Genomic DNA, 17,557 nt, shown 5'->3' on the forward strand with positions numbered 1-17,557 from the left:
TTTGTGTATCTAATAGTGGACGATTTGTAAAATGTACAGTGCCATCTTTGCTTGAAGACAGTGTTTTGCTTGTTGAAAGTGAAATAGAATCTTTATTAATACCCAAGACTTTAGTAAAAGTGAAGGACAAAAGCATTCAAGTGTGGGTCGTAAATGTAACTAACAAGAACGTAAAACTTAAAAATGGAACAAAATTAGTGTCTCTGGAAAAAGTGTCAGACTTGCCAGATGTAAATCTAAATACTTTCGGTTCGAGTATGACTGATACTATATCTAGTGTTGAAGATGGTAAAATGAACTTGGATTTATCTGATTTGGACCTTTCTTATTTGAAAAATTCTGAGCGTTATAAAGTTCTAAATGTCCTAAATAGATACCCTAATCTATTTTCTGGTGAACAAAGTATAGGAACAATACCTGGCATTTATCATTACATTCCTACAGGTGATCACAGACCTATTTGTACCAAGCAGTATAGACTACCAGAAGCATCCAAGGATATTATCAAGCAGGAATGTGAGCAGATGTTAAAGGATGGTGTGATCGAACATAGCAAAAGTCCTTGGTTATCTCCTGTGGTACTTGTCAGGAAAAAGGATGGTAGTATACGATTTTGTATAGACTTTCGAAACCTGAACCAAATTACTACTGCAGATGCATTTCCTTTGCCTAACATGACTGAACTTCTTGACAGTTTAAAACAAACTAAATATTTTTCAGTACTAGATGCTAAGAGTGCCTATTGGAGTATTCGTGTTGCACCTCAGGACCGGTGTAAAACCGCCTTCACTGATGGTAATCGGCTTTATCAATGGGTAAGGATGCCTTTTGGCTTGCGCACGGCTCCGAACACGTTTCAACGCACTCTCTCCATCGTCTTGTCTCCAGTCCTCGGTAACCACTGTCTTTGTTATTTGGATGATGTCATCGTCTACTCTAATTCATTTCAGGAGCACCTAGATCATTTGTCAAGTGTACTTAACTCGCTTAATAAAGCAGGTCTTAAACTAAACCTAAAAAAATGCCAAATAGCAAGGCAGCAAATAAAATTCTTGGGCTTTCTTGTCTCTTCAACAGGTATATCCCCAGATCCCGAGAAAGTTGAAGCTGTGACTCGCATGCCGTCACCAAAAAATGCACAGGAAACTAGAAGATACCTTGGCTGTGTAGGATTTTTTCGTCGGCATATAAAGGATTTCGCAAAAATTGCTGCTCCCTTAACGGATGTCACCAGGAAGAACAAACCATTTGAATGGAATGAGGTCCAAGAAAATGCCTTCCAAGCACTGAAGAAACGACTGAAATCTGCTCCAGTACTAGTAAGGCCTGACTTTAATAAACATTTTCAAATACATACTGATGCATCTAAAGTAGCTATTGCTGGTTGTTTACTACAGTCGGATGACAATGATGATTTACATCCTGTAGCCTATTTCTCTCGTAAACTGAAAGGTGCAGAGTCAAGATATTCAGCGACAGACCTAGAAGCCTTAGCAGTGGTAGAGTCTGTACGTGCATTCAACCCATATGTATACGGTAGATCATTCAGTATACACACTGACCATGCTCCATTGACTCATATTTTTAAGAAGCAAACAAAATCTCCTCGCATGTCAAGATGGAGTATAGAACTTGCTGAATATAATTATACTATTCATTATAAACAGGGAAGGAACAACTATGTGCCAGATACTTTGAGCAGAAGTATTGCAACTGTAGATCTTGAAAATGTTGATCCAACTGAATTTCGTGAGCTACAGATGAAAGACCCCCAATGGAGAACCGTAATAGAATATCTTGAAGGAGGAGAACTACCTAAACGTAAGTTATCAGCTCCCATTCATGAGTTTGAAATGGAAAATGGAATTCTCTATCATCTTAGACACAAAGAGGACGAGATAACCCACAGATTAGTCATCCCTAATGACCTGCGTGCTGCAGCTCTTCGCCTAGTTCATGATGTCCCTATGGCTGCCCATCAAGGAATATTTCGTACGTACGTCAGACTAACATCTATGTTCTTTTTCCCAAACCAGTTGTCGTTTACGAAAGACTACATTCAAAGATGCTCTGCATGCCAACGAAGGAAGGGAGTACAAAAACGTCATGCATGCCTACACTCGATGCCAGAAGTAAAAGAACCTATGGATCGTGTCAGTGCAGACCTGATGGACCTCTATCAGTCTTACTCGGGTAAACGCTATGTCTTATCAATCGTGGACCATCTTAGTAGGTACGTCCAACTGATAGCTTTGCCGGATAAGCAAGCAGAGACGGTAGCAAATGCTTTTGTTCAGGAATACGTGACTTTATTTGGAGCTCCAAAGGTGTTGGTTACTGATAATGGCTCCGAGTTTACTAATAGACTATTCTCGGAAGTCTGCAAATTGGTTCAGATAAAAACGTCACTTACTACACCATTCCATCCTTCTTCTAACGGTATGATTGAACGGACCCATAGGACAATAAAAGATTCGCTATCTATTCTCTCTGAAGAATCTCCACTATCTTGGGATGAGTATCTGCCTTATGTAAGATATGCACTGAACTCTGCCATTCACAGGTCTGTTAATGCTGTTCCCTTGTATTTGTTCACAGGACATAACTGTAACCCTCCATCTGGTTTGATAAGTAGAATTACAAGGTATGATGAGGACGGAACCTTTGATACACTACGCAAACTGCAAATGGCATGGAAAACTGCTGCAACACATTCTCAGCTAGCCCGAGCAACGGAAGCCAGATACCATGATAAGTGTGTGAAACCTGCAAATATAGACGTTGGTGCTTTGGTGCTTAAAAGGAACTATTCGGTTATTAAGGGTACAAGCAGAGCCTTGGCACCTAAATGGTCAGGTCCCTATCGTATCACAAAGAGAACTGGACCTGTAACTTTTATAATCAAAAGTGTCTTTGGTATTCCCTAGAGCACAAGGTGCATCTCAATCAACTAAAGCGATTCTATCCCTCAGAGGAACTAGTGTTAGACGAAAATCTTGATGAAGCAGAGGTTTTTGTAGAATCTGATCCTATTTCCCGAACTTTACTTAGTCTTGCAAAGCCAAGGAAACACACTATGAAAACAAGGTCTCAAGGTCCCGCTGAGCCTATATAGATTTTAACAGTGATATGAGATATATTTTGCAATGATCCTGTTACTAAACTTATTTTCTCCCTCAGATTTACTGTTGTATGGTGATTGTAACTTTGGCGAAGTCTGGAGTCTGTTCCAGATCTTGAATGTCGAGTATCTGTACTGCCTGTTATACTGATCCTGTTCTGAATCTTCTTGACGCTCCGCCTCGTCTGCGACTTTGAATCCCGCCTGACTGGTGTCCCAGCGCCAGAACTCTACCAGCCGTGAGAGGGCCCTGGTCCACTGGAAGGGATATGGAGCTGGAACGGTTTTCAACTCCCGAGTCGAGGATGACGGTGGACATCTTCCGGACGAGCCGAGGCTACGCTCTCCAGTGCCCCCGAGGAGTTGTTGTGAATTATGCGACGAAGTATCGGTGCCACTACTTAACGACCATCGGAAAGGCCTATGCAAGTCTTGCCGCTGGAAAACTACACCTTGGTCGTTACCTTATGTTAATACTTGTGACGAAAACAAAGCGGGAATTTGCAGAAGACTGGACTCCCCCGCTTAAATGTAACATGGACTGGCCGAAATAATAAGCCGGTAGACCGACCTTGGCTGCGCTTGACGGAGGGAGAACTTATACTGTGAAGGTTAAGTAACACCATTATGGCAAATTTAGTCTCAATTTCACGGTTAAGTACATAGGCTCAGTGTGGAAATAAACTATGTATGTACATGTTTGGTATTGGGAATTAATAATAAGGAATTATTGTTAAGTGTGGTTTTCTTATATTTTTCCTCGTTTCTTATTTTTGAAAAGTATGGTGCATAATAGGAGAGTATGAAATAACGAATAAAAAGATAAATATATATACAATATAAAAGCATAATTAAAATGACCAACACTACAGTGATGGAGAAAGTGATGATGATGGAGCGACGAAGGAGGGGATGGAGAGATGGAGAAAGTGATGATGATGGAGCGACGAAGGAGGGGAGGGAGAGATGGAGAAAGTGATGATGATGGAGCGACGAAGGAGGGGGTGGAGAGATGGAGAAAGTGATGATGATGGAGCGACAGAGGAGGGGAGGGAGAGATGGAGAAAGTGATGATGATGGAGCGATGAATGAGGGGAGGGAGAGATGGAGAAAGTGATGATGATGGAGCGACGAAGGAGGGGAGGGAGTGATGGAGAAAGTGATGATGATGGAGCGACGAAGGAGGGGATGGAGAGATGGAGAAAGTGATGATGATGGAGCGACGAAGGAGGGGAGGGAGTGATGGAGAAAGTGATGATGATGGAGCGACGAAGGAGGGGATGGAGAGATGGAGAAAGTGATGATGATGGAGCGACGAAGGAGGGGATGGAGAGATGGAGAAAGTGATGATGATGGAGCGACGAAGGAGGGGAGGGAGAGATGGAGAAAGTGATGATGATGGAGCGACGAAGGAGGGGATGGAGTGATGGAGAAAGTGATGATGATGGAGCGACGAAGGAGGGGATGGAGAGATGGAGAAAGTGATGATGATGGAGAGATGGAGAAAGTGATGATGATGGAGCGACGAAGGAGGGGATGGAGAGATGGAGAAAGTGATGATGATGGAGAGATGGAGAAAGTGATGATGATGGAGCGACGAAGGAGGGGATGGAGAGATGGAGAAAGTGATGATGATGGAGCGACGAAGGAGGGGATGGAGAGATGGAGAAAGTGATGATGATGGAGCGACGAAGGAGGGGATGGAGAGATGGAGAAAGTGATGATGATGGAGCGACGAAGGAGGGGAGGGAGAGATGGAGAAAGTGATGATGATGGAGCGACGAAGGAGGGGATGGAGAGATGGAGAAAGTGATGATGATGGAGCGACGAAGGAGGGGATGGAGTGATGGAGAAAGTGATGATGATGGAGAGATGGAGGAGGGGATGGAGAGATGGAGAAAGTGATGATGATGGAGCGACGAAGGAGGGGAGGGAGAGATGTTGTGAATTATGCGACGAAGTATCGGTGCCACTACTTAACGACCATCGGAAAGGCCTATGCAAGTCTTGCCGCTGGAAAACTACACCTTGGTCGTTACCTTATGTTAATACTTGTGACGAAAACAAAGCGGGAATTTGCAGAAGACTGGACTCCCCCGCTTAAATGTAACATGGACTGGCCGAAATAATAAGCCGGTAGACCGACCTTGGCTGCGCTTGACGGAGGGAGAACTTATACTGTGAAGGTTAAGTAACACCATTATGGCAAATTTAGTCTCAATTTCACGGTTAAGTACATAGGCTCAGTGTGGAAATAAACTATGTATGTACATGTTTGGTATTGGGAATTAATAATAAGGAATTATTGTTAAGTGTGGTTTTCTTATATTTTTCCTCGTTTCTTATTTTTGAAAAGTATGGTGCATAATAGGAGAGTATGAAATAACGAATAAAAAGATAAATATATATACAATATAAAAGCATAATTAAAATGACCAACACTACAACATGTACATAAAATTTGGTGGCACGTCGGGATAAAAAGATTAGTGAAGTGTATAGTGTGACATTCTTATTTTTTTGAACCCAGTGAACCAGTGCTTGCGTGATTGTGGTAATGTATATTCCTCATTGAAGTGCTCTCGCTCGCGATAAGTATAAGTTGGGAATTATTTTGACTTTGATTTTGTTTTGTGTTTTCAAGATGGGCAAACGAAATTATAATACTCGTTCAAGTAGAGCAGCTGGTCAAAGTAATTCTGAGGAGTCTTACGAGAAATTGCTCGAAAAGTACAACGACCTTGAATCCCGGTTTGAGCAACTAATAGAAGAATGTGACGGAATGAAAACTACGCTTAATGATTTTCAAAGATCAAATCGTGTTAATCGCGGACAATTGACCGATGGTAGTTGTAACCCTAATACTATTTTCATTGATCGTAAAGAACTTCCAAAGTTTGAGGCAAAAATTCCAGCTTCTAATCCGCTCTTAAGAAATCAAGAAGTCGAACACTTTATAAGGCAATTGGAATTAAATGTTTACCCATCAACCGATGATCAATTAATCCGTAAAGCTAGAGTAAATTGTAGAGGTATAGCCGAGCAGATAATTAACTCGCACTATTTTGATGACATTACATCTTGGAATGAGTTTAAAGAACTATTCAGGCTGAAATTCAGAGTAAATAGTACGCCATCCGATTTCTTTAAGGCACTAGAAGATAAGAAGTTAGGGCTGTATCAATCACCGAAAGACTTGTACATTGAGATTGAAGGAGCGGTGTTGCAAGGAATGCGAGATTACCCATTGTCTATTGGCGACTCGTCGGATCTTACTCGTAGAATATTTCTCTCTGCATTACCTCATTGGTTAAGACCACATTTAGCAGCCGTAGAAAGTTCACCTTTGAATGAGCTAGTTGATGTTGCTTCTAGAATTTGGAATCTTCGAAGTGGTAATCGCACTGATCGCGCTGATCATGTAAGAAATATTGCAACTGTGAATTCTAGCCCGTATTGCGCCTTCCATAAGGTCCATACACACAGCACTTCAGCATGTAAAGCTAAACCGTCCGGTCGAGGATGCTGGCATTGTGGTGAATCTCACAAACGACAAAATTGTCCATTTTTTCGTGAAGGCCAGAATCAAATATCCATTGAGAGTGACAAAGAGATGTGTAACGAAGGAGCAACCAGTAAAACGGAATGAGATTGATGTTTGTAATAATGTAAATCGTGGTCGTCCTTTAGCTTTATTTAAAGTGGGAGGGAAAATTGTAAAAGCTTTCATTGATACTGGTTCTTCAGCTACTATATTGAAGTATAATGCCTTAAGTGAATTAAACGTTCGAAATAAATCTCCACCTAGATCACTTATTGGGGTTTCGGGAAGTACTTTGAACTGTGTTATGGAGTGTGACATTGAGTTTGAAATTGACAAAGTGTGCAAAGTATTTCATAGGGTTGTAGTTGTAGATAATATTGAATTTCCAGCTAATCTATTGTGTGGGATAGATTTTTTGAGAAGATTTAACTATAAGTTAGTCCATGATAACAAAACGCAAATGTCTAAGTTAATTCTAAATGATATAACTTTCACTGTAAATTACAGTGATCAACCCTCTCTGCAAGTGTCTGCAACAACTCAAATTGGTACAGTATCTCTTGCCCCAGTGCGTAGTTTGTTTCAGTCTAGTGTTTGTTCTCATGTGCTTAAATCTACTGTTTGTGTATCTAATAGTGGACGATTTGTAAAATGTACAGTGCCATCTTTGCTTGAAGACAGTGTTTTGCTTGTTGAAAGTGAAATAGAATCTTTATTAATACCCAAGACTTTAGTAAAAGTGAAGGACAAAAGCATTCAAGTGTGGGTCGTAAATGTAACTAACAAGAACGTAAAACTTAAAAATGGAACAAAATTAGTGTCTCTGGAAAAAGTGTCAGACTTGCCAGATGTAAATCTAAATACTTTCGGTTCGAGTATGACTGATACTATATCTAGTGTTGAAGATGGTAAAATGAACTTGGATTTATCTGATTTGGACCTTTCTTATTTGAAAAATTCTGAGCGTTATAAAGTTCTAAATGTCCTAAATAGATACCCTAATCTATTTTCTGGTGAACAAAGTATAGGAACAATACCTGGCATTTATCATTACATTCCTACAGGTGATCACAGACCTATTTGTACCAAGCAGTATAGACTACCAGAAGCATCCAAGGATATTATCAAGCAGGAATGTGAGCAGATGTTAAAGGATGGTGTGATCGAACATAGCAAAAGTCCTTGGTTATCTCCTGTGGTACTTGTCAGGAAAAAGGATGGTAGTATACGATTTTGTATAGACTTTCGAAACCTGAACCAAATTACTACTGCAGATGCATTTCCTTTGCCTAACATGACTGAACTTCTTGACAGTTTAAAACAAACTAAATATTTTTCAGTACTAGATGCTAAGAGTGCCTATTGGAGTATTCGTGTTGCACCTCAGGACCGGTGTAAAACCGCCTTCACTGATGGTAATCGGCTTTATCAATGGGTAAGGATGCCTTTTGGCTTGCGCACGGCTCCGAACACGTTTCAACGCACTCTCTCCATCGTCTTGTCTCCAGTCCTCGGTAACCACTGTCTTTGTTATTTGGATGATGTCATCGTCTACTCTAATTCATTTCAGGAGCACCTAGATCATTTGTCAAGTGTACTTAACTCGCTTAATAAAGCAGGTCTTAAACTAAACCTAAAAAAATGCCAAATAGCAAGGCAGCAAATAAAATTCTTGGGCTTTCTTGTCTCTTCAACAGGTATATCCCCAGATCCCGAGAAAGTTGAAGCTGTGACTCGCATGCCGTCACCAAAAAATGCACAGGAAACTAGAAGATACCTTGGCTGTGTAGGATTTTTTCGTCGGCATATAAAGGATTTCGCAAAAATTGCTGCTCCCTTAACGGATGTCACCAGGAAGAACAAACCATTTGAATGGAATGAGGTCCAAGAAAATGCCTTCCAAGCACTGAAGAAACGACTGAAATCTGCTCCAGTACTAGTAAGGCCTGACTTTAATAAACATTTTCAAATACATACTGATGCATCTAAAGTAGCTATTGCTGGTTGTTTACTACAGTCGGATGACAATGATGATTTACATCCTGTAGCCTATTTCTCTCGTAAACTGAAAGGTGCAGAGTCAAGATATTCAGCGACAGACCTAGAAGCCTTAGCAGTGGTAGAGTCTGTACGTGCATTCAACCCATATGTATACGGTAGATCATTCAGTATACACACTGACCATGCTCCATTGACTCATATTTTTAAGAAGCAAACAAAATCTCCTCGCATGTCAAGATGGAGTATAGAACTTGCTGAATATAATTATACTATTCATTATAAACAGGGAAGGAACAACTATGTGCCAGATACTTTGAGCAGAAGTATTGCAACTGTAGATCTTGAAAATGTTGATCCAACTGAATTTCGTGAGCTACAGATGAAAGACCCCCAATGGAGAACCGTAATAGAATATCTTGAAGGAGGAGAACTACCTAAACGTAAGTTATCAGCTCCCATTCATGAGTTTGAAATGGAAAATGGAATTCTCTATCATCTTAGACACAAAGAGGACGAGATAACCCACAGATTAGTCATCCCTAATGACCTGCGTGCTGCAGCTCTTCGCCTAGTTCATGATGTCCCTATGGCTGCCCATCAAGGAATATTTCGTACGTACGTCAGACTAACATCTATGTTCTTTTTCCCAAACCAGTTGTCGTTTACGAAAGACTACATTCAAAGATGCTCTGCATGCCAACGAAGGAAGGGAGTACAAAAACGTCATGCATGCCTACACTCGATGCCAGAAGTAAAAGAACCTATGGATCGTGTCAGTGCAGACCTGATGGACCTCTATCAGTCTTACTCGGGTAAACGCTATGTCTTATCAATCGTGGACCATCTTAGTAGGTACGTCCAACTGATAGCTTTGCCGGATAAGCAAGCAGAGACGGTAGCAAATGCTTTTGTTCAGGAATACGTGACTTTATTTGGAGCTCCAAAGGTGTTGGTTACTGATAATGGCTCCGAGTTTACTAATAGACTATTCTCGGAAGTCTGCAAATTGGTTCAGATAAAAACGTCACTTACTACACCATTCCATCCTTCTTCTAACGGTATGATTGAACGGACCCATAGGACAATAAAAGATTCGCTATCTATTCTCTCTGAAGAATCTCCACTATCTTGGGATGAGTATCTGCCTTATGTAAGATATGCACTGAACTCTGCCATTCACAGGTCTGTTAATGCTGTTCCCTTGTATTTGTTCACAGGACATAACTGTAACCCTCCATCTGGTTTGATAAGTAGAATTACAAGGTATGATGAGGACGGAACCTTTGATACACTACGCAAACTGCAAATGGCATGGAAAACTGCTGCAACACATTCTCAGCTAGCCCGAGCAACGGAAGCCAGATACCATGATAAGTGTGTGAAACCTGCAAATATAGACGTTGGTGCTTTGGTGCTTAAAAGGAACTATTCGGTTATTAAGGGTACAAGCAGAGCCTTGGCACCTAAATGGTCAGGTCCCTATCGTATCACAAAGAGAACTGGACCTGTAACTTTTATAATCAAAAGTGTCTTTGGTATTCCCCTAGAGCACAAGGTGCATCTCAATCAACTAAAGCGATTCTATCCCTCAGAGGAACTAGTGTTAGACGAAAATCTTGATGAAGCAGAGGTTTTTGTAGAATCTGATCCTATTTCCCGAACTTTACTTAGTCTTGCAAAGCCAAGGAAACACACTATGAAAACAAGGTCTCAAGGTCCCGCTGAGCCTATATAGATTTTAACAGTGATATGAGATATATTTTGCAATGATCCTGTTACTAAACTTATTTTCTCCCTCAGATTTACTGTTGTATGGTGATTGTAACTTTGGCGAAGTCTGGAGTCTGTTCCAGATCTTGAATGTCGAGTATCTGTACTGCCTGTTATACTGATCCTGTTCTGAATCTTCTTGACGCTCCGCCTCGTCTGCGACTTTGAATCCCGCCTGACTGGTGTCCCAGCGCCAGAACTCTACCAGCCGTGAGAGGGCCCTGGTCCACTGGAAGGGATATGGAGCTGGAACGGTTTTCAACTCCCGAGTCGAGGATGACGGTGGACATCTTCCGGACGAGCCGAGGCTACGCTCTCCAGTGCCCCCGAGGAGTTGTTGTGAATTATGCGACGAAGTATCGGTGCCACTACTTAACGACCATCGGAAAGGCCTATGCAAGTCTTGCCGCTGGAAAACTACACCTTGGTCGTTACCTTATGTTAATACTTGTGACGAAAACAAAGCGGGAATTTGCAGAAGACTGGACTCCCCCGCTTAAATGTAACATGGACTGGCCGAAATAATAAGCCGGTAGACCGACCTTGGCTGCGCTTGACGGAGGGAGAACTTATACTGTGAAGGTTAAGTAACACCATTATGGCAAATTTAGTCTCAATTTCACGGTTAAGTACATAGGCTCAGTGTGGAAATAAACTATGTATGTACATGTTTGGTATTGGGAATTAATAATAAGGAATTATTGTTAAGTGTGGTTTTCTTATATTTTTCCTCGTTTCTTATTTTTGAAAAGTATGGTGCATAATAGGAGAGTATGAAATAACGAATAAAAAGATAAATATATATACAATATAAAAGCATAATTAAAATGACCAACACTACAGTGATGGAGAAAGTGATGATGATGGAGCGACGAAGGAGGGGATGGAGAGATGGAGAAAGTGATGATGATGGAGCGACGAAGGAGGGGAGGGAGAGATGGAGAAAGTGATGATGATGGAGCGACGAAGGAGGGGGTGGAGAGATGGAGAAAGTGATGATGATGGAGCGACAGAGGAGGGGAGGGAGAGATGGAGAAAGTGATGATGATGGAGCGATGAAGGAGGGGATGGAGAGATGGAGAAAGTGATGATGATGGAGCGACGAAGGAGGGGCGGCGGAGAGGGAGAAAGTGATGATGATGGAGCGACGAAGGAGGGGAGAGAGTGGATGGGAGAAAGTGATGAGGATGGAGAGATGGAGAAAGTGATGATGATGGAGCGACGAAGGAGGGGATGGAGAGATGGAGAAAGTGATGATGATGGAGCGACGAAGGAGGGGATGGAGTGATGGAGAAAGTGATGATGATGGAGCGACGAAGGAGGGGATGGAGAGATGGAGAAAGTGATGATGATGGAGCGACGAAGGAGGGGATGGAGAGATGGAGAAAGTGATGATGATGGAGCGACGAAGGAGGGGATGGAGAGATGGAGAAAGTGATGATGATGGAGCGACGAAGGAGGGGATGGAGAGATGGAGAAAGTGATGATGATGGAGCGACGAAGGAGGGGATGGAGAGATGGAGAAAGTGATGATGATGGAGCGACGAAGGAGGGGAGGAGAGATGGAGAAAGTGATGATGATGGAGCGACGAAGGAGGGGATGGAGAGATGGAGAAAGTGATGATGATGGAGCGACGAAGGGGGGGATGGAGAGATGGAGAAAGTGATGATGATGGAGCGACGAAGGAGGGGATGGAGAGATGGAGAAAGTGATGATGATGGAGCGACGAAGGAGGGGATGGAGAGATGGAGAGATGGAGAAAGTGATGATGATGGAGCGACAGAGGAGGGGATGGAGAGATGGAGAAAGTGATGATGATGGAGCGACGAAGGAGGGGATGGAGAGATGGAGAAAGTGATGATGATGGAGCGACGAAGGAGGGGATGGAGAGATGGAGAAAGTGATGATGATGGAGCGACGAAGGAGGGGATGGAGAGATGGAGAAAGTGATGATGATGGAGCGACGGAGGAGGGGAGGGAGATTTGGAGATAGTGATGATGATGGAGCGACGAAGGAGGGATGGAGAGATGGAGAAAGTGATGATGATGGAGCGACGAAGAGGATGAGATGGAAAAGTGATGATGGAGGAGAGAGAAGATGATGGGGAGGGAGTGGAGAGATGGAGAAAGTGATGATGAAGTGATGGACGAGAGGGGATGGGGATGGAGAGATGGAGAAAGTGATGATGATGGAGCGACGAGGGAGGGGGAGGAGAGAGATGGAGAAAGTGATGATGGAGCGAAGGAGGGGAGAGAGTGATGGAGAATGATGATGAGCGAGAAGGAGGAGAGATGGAGAAAGTGATGATCTGGATGATGGAGTGATGGAGAAGGAGATGACGAAGGAGGGGAGGAGAGAGAAAGTGATGATGAAGGAGATGATGAGAGAAAGGGGATGGAGGATGGAGAAGGAGTGATGATGATGGAGGAGAGGGGTGAGAGATGGAGAAAGTGATGATGATGGATGAGAGATGGAGAAGTGATGATGATGGAGAGGGGAGGGAGAGATGGAAGTGATGATGACAGAGGGAGAGAAGGATGTGGACAAGGAGGAGATGGAGAAAGTGATGATGGAGCGATGAGGAGGGGATGAGAGATGGAGTGAGAGGATGAGGATGGAGATGAGAAAGAGGGGATGGAGATGAAAGAGAAGAGAGGAGGGATGAAGATGGTGAGATGATGATGGAGCGAAAGTGATGGAGAGGGGATGGAGAGAGATGAGAAAGTGATGATGATGAGCGACGAGGAGAGGGATGGAGAGATGGAGAAAGTGATGATGATGAGCGACGAAGGAGGAGGAGAGATGGAGAAAGTGATGATGATGGGGGGCGGAAGGAGGGGATGGAGAGATGGAGAAAGTGTGATGATGGAGCGACGAGGGAGGAGAGATGGAGAAAGTGATGATGATGGAGCGACGAAGGAGGATGGAGATGGAGAAAGTGATGATGATGGAGCGACGAAGGAGGGATCGGAGAGACGGAGAAAGTGATGATGATGGAGCGACGGAGGAGGGAGGAGAGATGAGAAGTGATGATGATGGAGCGACGAAGGAGGGGATGGAGAGATGGAGAAAGTGATGATGATGGAGCGACGAAGGAGGGGATGGAGAGATGGAGAAAGTGATGATGAAGGAGTGGGGGAGCGGCGTATGGAGAGATGGAGAAAGTGATGATGATGGAGCGACGAAGGAGGGGATGGAGAGATGGAGAAAGTGATGATGATGGAGCGACGAAGGAGGGGATGGAGAGATGGAGTGATGGAGAAAGTGATGATGATGGAGCGACGAAGGAGGGGATGGAGAGATGGAGAAAGTGATGATGATGGAGCGACGGAGAAAGTGATGATGATGGAGAAAGTGATGATGATGGAGCGATGGAGAAAGTGATGATGATGGAGCGACGAAGGAGGGGATGGAGAGATGGAGAAAGTGATGATGATGGAGCGACGTGGAGAAAGTGATGATGATGGAGCGACGAAGGAGGGATGGAGAGGGAAGTGATGAAGGAGGGGAGGGAGAGATGGAGAAAGTGATGATGATGGAGAGATGGAGAAAGTGATGATGATGGAGCGACGAAGGAGGGGATGGAGAGATGGAGAGATGGAGAAAGTGATGATGATGGAGCGACGAAGGAGGGGATGGAGAGATGGAGAAAGTGATGATGATGGAGCGACGAAGGAGGGGATGGAGAGATGGAGAAAGTGATGATGATGGAGCGACGAAGGAGGGGAGGGAGAGATGGAGAAAGTGATGATGATGGAGCGACGAAGGAGGGGATGGAGAGATGGAGAAAGTGATGATGATGGAGCGACGAAGGAGGGGATGGAGAGATGGAGAAAGTGATGATGATGGAGCGACGAAGGAGGGGATGGAGAGATGGAGAAAGTGATGATGATGGAGCGACGAAGGAGGGGATGGAGAGATGGAGAAAGTGATGATGATGGAGCGACGAAGGAGGGGATGGAGAGATGGAGAAAGTGATGATGATGGAGCGACGAAGGAGGGGATGGAGAGATGGAGAAAGTGATGATGATGGAGCGACGAAGGAGGGGATGGAGAGATGGAGAAAGTGATGATGATGGAGCGACGAAGGAGGGGATGGAGAGATGGAGAAAGTGATGATGATGGAGCGACGAAGGAGGGGATGGAGAGATGGAGAAAGTGATGAGGATGGAGAGATGGAGAAAGTGATGATGATGGAGCGACGAAGGAGGGGATGGAGAGATGGAGAAAGTGATGATGATGGAGCGACGAAGGAGGGGGTGGAGAGATGGAGAAAGTGATGATGATGGAGCGACGAAGGAGGGGATGGAGAGATGGAGAAAGTGATGATGATGGAGCGACGAAGGAGGGGATGGAGAGATGGAGAAAGTGATGATGATGGAGCGATGAAGGAGGGGAGGGAGAGATGGAGAAAGTGATGATGATGGAGCGACGAAGGAGGGGATGGAGAGATGGAGAAAGTGATGATGATGGAGCGACGAAGGAGGGGATGGAGAGATGGAGAAAGTGATGATGATGGAGCGACGAAGGAGGGGATGGAGAGATGGAGAAAGTGATGATGATGGAGAGATGGAGGAAGTGATGATGATGGAGCGACGAAGGAGGGGATGGAGAGATGGAGAAAGTGATGATGATGGAGCGACGAAGGAGGGGATGGAGAGATGGAGAAAGTGATGATGATGGAGAGATGGAGAAAGTGATGATGATGGAGCGACGAAGGAGGGGATGGAGAGATGGAGAAAGTGATGATGATGGAGCGACGAAGGAGGGGATGGAGAGATGGAGAAAGTGATGATGATGGAGCGACGAAGGAGGGGATGGAGAGATGGAGAAAGTGATGATGATGGAGCGACGAAGGAGGGGATGGAGAGATGGAGAAAGTGATGATGATGGAGAGATGGAGAAAGTGATGATGATGGAGAGATGGAGAAAGTGATGATGATGGAGCGACGAAGGAGGGGATGGAGAGATGGAGAAAGTGATGATGATGGAGCGATGGAGGAGGGGATGATGATGGGGGGATGGAGAAAGTGATGATGATGATGGAGCGACGAAGGAGGGGAGGGAGAGATGGAGAAAGTGATGATGATGGAGCGACGAAGGAGGGGATGGAGAGATGGAGAAAGTGATGATGATGGAGCGACGAAGGAGGGGAGGGAGAGATGGAGAAAGTGATGATGATGGAGCGACGAAGGAGGGGATGGAGAGATGGAGAAAGTGATGATGATGGAGCGACGAAGGAGGGGATGGAGAGATGGAGAAAGTGATGATGATGGAGCGACGAAGGAGGGGATGGAGAGATGGAGAAAGTGATGATGATGGAGCGACGAAGGAGGGGAGGGAGAGATGGAGAAAGTGATGATGATGGGGAAGGAAAGAATGTCATGATGGAGAAATAAAAAAAAGTGGTGAAGGAGAGTCGTGAAAAATGATGATGGAGAGATGAAGGAAAGTGATGAGGGAGATATTAGGAAAGTGAGGATGATGTTGTGATGGTAAAGAGAAGAGAAAAGTGATGATCGCGAGAGGAAGAAAATGATCATTAAGAGAGAAAGGAGGTGATGGTGAGGGAGAAAGAAGAAAAATGGTGATAATGGAAAAATAAAAAAAAAAGGTGATGAAGATGAAACTGATAGAAAAATAGAGAAAGAGGGACAGAGAAGAGAGAAAAAAAAGAGACAGAGAGAGAGAAAGAGAGAGAGAGAGAGAAGAGAGAAAGATAGAGAGAGGAGAGAGAAAGAGTGAGATAGCGAGAGAGGCAGAGAAAGAGACAGAGAGACAGAGAACGAGAGAGAGAAATAGAAAGAGAGAGAGAGAGACAGACAGAGGACAGACAGACAGACACACAGAGAGACAGAGAACGAGAGAGAGAGAGAGAGAGAGAAAGAAGGAGAGAACGAGAGACAGGCAGAGAGAGAGAGAGAGAGAGAGAGCGACAGACACACAGAGAAAAGAGAGAGAGAGAGAGAGGGGGGGGGGAGAGAAATAGAAAGAGAGAGAGCGACAGACAGACAGAGAAAAGAAAGAGAGTAGTATCAGCCAGGGAAGCTTAGAGGGTCGACAGGAGGTGAACCAACTGTACCGTTTTTCGTGACTTCAATATTCGTGTCACTTCCTGCATTATCTCACTTGAAACGGACAAAAAAGGGAAACAAACAAGTAAAAACGATGTATAGAAAAAAAGATACAGAAAAGAGATACAGAAAAAAGATACAGTCGCTCTCACCTCCGATGAAGGTCAGACTAAAGAAATAGACAGATAAATAGGTGGATAGAGAAATATTAAAGATTGATAACAGTAATAGTGATAATGATGAATTAATAAAAATATTAGTGATAATGAGGAAAATGGCAGTGGCAGGAATTATGGTAATGCTAATAATTATCATTTATATAGCCTTATCATTATTGATATCATTATTGTTAACAATATCAGAACAATAATGATGATAATGTTATTAATAATTATGACAGTAATAATTAAAATGATAACAATGATATCAAACAATTATAAGGTCATTTATGATAACGAAAACTAGATAGATAGATAGATAGATAAAAGGAAGCAGGAAGTAAAGTCGGCAAGAAATTACGCTCAACAAAAAGTCAAGCTTCCACTGCACTGGGTGCCGTCTTTTCATAATCATCGCTACATTTAACCTAGCAATTTCCCGCTTACTAATTTCGCTAAATTCCGCCCCTCTCTCTTGTCATCACCGCTTGCCCTCTTCACCTCCTTTCGTACGCAAGCACTCAAGCACAGCATGACAGAAATACTTGCTCGGGAATACACACCTTCGTAGACTTTCTTTACCATGCATACCAGGGAGTGTAATAAAGATCTGTTTGGACTTCTTCAGGTATATAGTAGCGTGGCTTTGGGTGTGAAGAATATGGCCGAAAAAGCTTTCTTGGTTTTATTGCTTAAGCTTGAACAATAGGACGTTGGAGTGAGGGCTGCTCCTCCTCCGAAGAGCGAGGTGTTGCTCCTCTGCTCCCCGAGAGGAGACTCTCTACCACAATGTATGATTTTTTGTCCCAGGATATGTGTGAATCACGTGTTTTCTTGTGACATGTGACATTTGGAATGTGGTGAAGGAAGTGTTGCATCAATACATA

Source organism: Penaeus japonicus, unplaced genomic scaffold, assembly GCF_977035675.1.
Source record: "Penaeus japonicus unplaced genomic scaffold, GWHDUDI00000001_assembly GWHDUDI00000021, whole genome shotgun sequence".
Taxonomy (NCBI): Eukaryota; Metazoa; Arthropoda; class Malacostraca; order Decapoda; family Penaeidae; genus Penaeus; species Penaeus japonicus.